Raw genomic sequence first — 3,367 nt, 5'->3', positions numbered from 1 at the left:
ATATTTGCTTGGACTGGTCTAATTCATCATTAATGGCTTTTACAGCAAATATTTATGTTTATTAATGCTTCTTACTTCTCTCTCTCTCCATTTCCATGTATTAATTCCATATTTTTAACGAAATTTGTGTATTGAGCAAAAAAGGATTCTATTTCAAACAATTTTTGTAAAGTTTGTAATTATATAATAATATTTTATTAATTTTTTATTCGTAAATTTATTAAAATCTATCAAAAGTTAATTTAATTTAATTTGTAATTGTAATTAGTTCATTAATTTTTATAGTTCCATAATTAAATCATATAATAAAAGAAATAAAAAGTATTAATTTATACAAAATTCTCTATTTTTTTATCAATTAAGTAAAGGATTATTTAATTAAGTTTTAATTTGAATTAAATTTTTTCCACATTTATCGACAATTAAAAAATTTTCAAATTAGTCAAACAATTTTATTTTAATTAATTAAAAAATATAATAAGTTTAATTAAAATTAATTCATTATCTTCTTTAAAATGCTTATCAATTTTTTGAATTTCCAAAAATAATAGAAATGTCCTGACTTCTTTTATTAATTAATGAATATTAAATTATTTAGTAATAACATTTTATAATGGAGAAAACACCGAATAAAGGCTTAATTTGGATAAAGAATCATTAGGTAATTCTATTAATTCTTTATCCCAATGAAGAGAGAAAAATTATTCTGTTGTCACTTTAATAACGTTAAAATAAAGGTAATGAACTTGAACTATAACTAGAAATTCCACTGGAAAGTTGAAAAAAACATAGAAGTTTAGTTGAAGACTAGACTATCTTAATGAAGTAGGTGCCTCTTTCTATATCTTCATACATTTAGTTTCCCTATAAATTGTAAAATTATATTAAGATATTATTTATACCAAAATAATGTGACGTATAAATAAATACAAGAAAAAATACCTGTTTATTTAAAGTTTAAAGCCTCTTACAAAGGAAGAAAAATCTGACAAACATTGGTTCCTTTTATCTATCATTACTTTAGAGCTTTAGTATCAATTCTGTTACCTCAGTAATAATAGTTCTATATTTTTACTTATTCTCTTTTACAATATACTTAAGTTTTATATGTTTTACAGTCTATCAAATATGTATACATAAACTGTGATATTACTATTGAATATATCCTGTATATACTGTACTCTTTTCTATCGTACCAAATACCTTAAACGCTACGAATAAATTATTCTTGTACACTCCTATACACAGTAGAAAAAGAAAAAAAGACGTTAATATTTATAATTTTATTACACTCGATTTGTCAATGGATAATTATATAAAAATATACACCATTAGACGTAACGTATATGGCATTATTCTTACTATATGGGATGAATAAAATGATGTGTTGTGTTAAATTTAAATAGGAATTTTTCTTGTCATCATTCATATTTTAAAAGTATAGTTACGAAAATACAATTTATTGCTTTTGATATTCATTGTATGGAGTTTTACATAGTTCTGGAATGTTTTTTTTTTTGTAAACTTCAAAAAAAAGATGAAAGAATAAAATAAATACTTATAAGAAATACAAACATTCCTTTCTATAAATACAAGGTGAGATAATGAAATTTCTGCTATCACTTCCTTTATTTATAGATGGAACACTTCTTAATATTATCCACGAAAAGCAAATAGATATAATCGATAATTGGAAAAAAATGTATAGAACGAAATGTTTTTNTCGATTTCTGTTAGATCTTTAAACCACAGTTGGATATTGTTTACACTAGTGGATAGAGAAGTGCTTTCAGACTATCCTCTCGCATCATTTTATCGATCGTAAATCGTGAAAATGATAGATACCCGTTTTATTAGCAGCTGTTTCTCGGAAAAGTAAATACTACAGCAAATAAAAGCAAAACGTATTTAGGTATGTATCACTCGAGACATTCAATTTATTCAGTAACTAGCTGAGGTAGCCTGTTTCATACGTAAAAATGATATATAAAAGAAAAGTAATATATTCAGATAAATATACACATATGTAAAAAAGTAGACTATATACATAAAAGTAATATACCTATATAAACTTGTAATATACGTGTAATAAACTTGTAATAAACGTGTCTAAAGTATGAATGCCATTAAATGAATCTTCTCGAATGGGTCCAACAGAATATTTAAATTTAAATCAAATATTTATTTATCAAATTTTATGTTTTCACAAATAATTTAAATCCAATTCTAGACGAGAAATTTCATCTAGATAAATAAATATTCATAAACAATTTTCGAAACTAGAGAAATTATATTTAGGATTCTCTTTAAAATAGGATTAAGAAGGGAAAAATCTTTTCTGTTCTTTCTTGTGTAAATTCTGGATTTATAATCGACTAAACATTTTATTTAATTAATTTAATAGTTTATTTTTTGATCGATAAGTTAAATATTTATTTTTCTTTTTTAAACAGATTTTCACTGTTTTATCTACGCTTTTTTTTCTTATAAAAATATAATTTGCTGGATCTTTCGTTTGTTTTTACTTCTTTTCTTCTTGCAGACACTAGATTAAGCCATAGTTCATTGCGTATTGATATTGTACAATGTAATTCAAGTATTGTATCCGTATTTCATTGACACTCTAGTGTAAAGAAACATTGGAAAATAACTAAAAATTTCATAAAATATGTTACTGTATAACTGTATAAGAACCTTATAAGTTATTTCCGTACCATATGAGTCTGTCATAACTTCCATTTTGAAAGGATTCATAAGATTGAAGGAAGTAAAATCTGCCATTTGTAAATTTCTTATGTATTTTTCTTGATGTAAGGAATGTAATAGCCTAATACAAAGAGTAAGATGAACCTGCTCATACATTTATTAAGAGTAGTGTTCTTAAAGACACTCGAATTTCTCAAAAATAACGAGATGCTGTTCTTTAAGTAACGAGAGGAACCGAATACCAATCGCCTAATTAAAAACTTCTTTAATAAAACTGAAAAGAAACCCGATTCTTCCTTTAAAATGTCCTTATTATTGAAGGATCAAAGAAGAAGAAGAAAAAAAGAGATTATCTTTCATTTGTAATCATCTAAAAGGAGGAAAAGAAAAATGATTCGCTACATTTTAATTCGTTTATCAATCTAATTTCATATTTATTTTACATTGTTTGAGATATTTTCAATAATAAAAATTTATTTATGGTAGTTTCTTACATAGAAATTATTTATTAGAGAAAAACTGAGAATAATTATATAATAGGAAACTTTAGGTTCACATGGAATGATCATATTTAAAGTACTTATTGGGATTACTTTAAAATCCTTTCTTTGCATATACGTCTACTTGTGTTTAATGTATTCTAATAGACATTTTATCTTAT

The sequence above is a fragment of the Centruroides sculpturatus genome, unplaced genomic scaffold, assembly GCF_000671375.1.
Source record: "Centruroides sculpturatus isolate CEXI.00-Female unplaced genomic scaffold, Cexi_2.0 scaffold39, whole genome shotgun sequence".
NCBI classification, from domain to species: Eukaryota; Metazoa; Arthropoda; class Arachnida; order Scorpiones; family Buthidae; genus Centruroides; species Centruroides sculpturatus.
Note: the sequence above shows the minus strand (reverse complement) of the source record.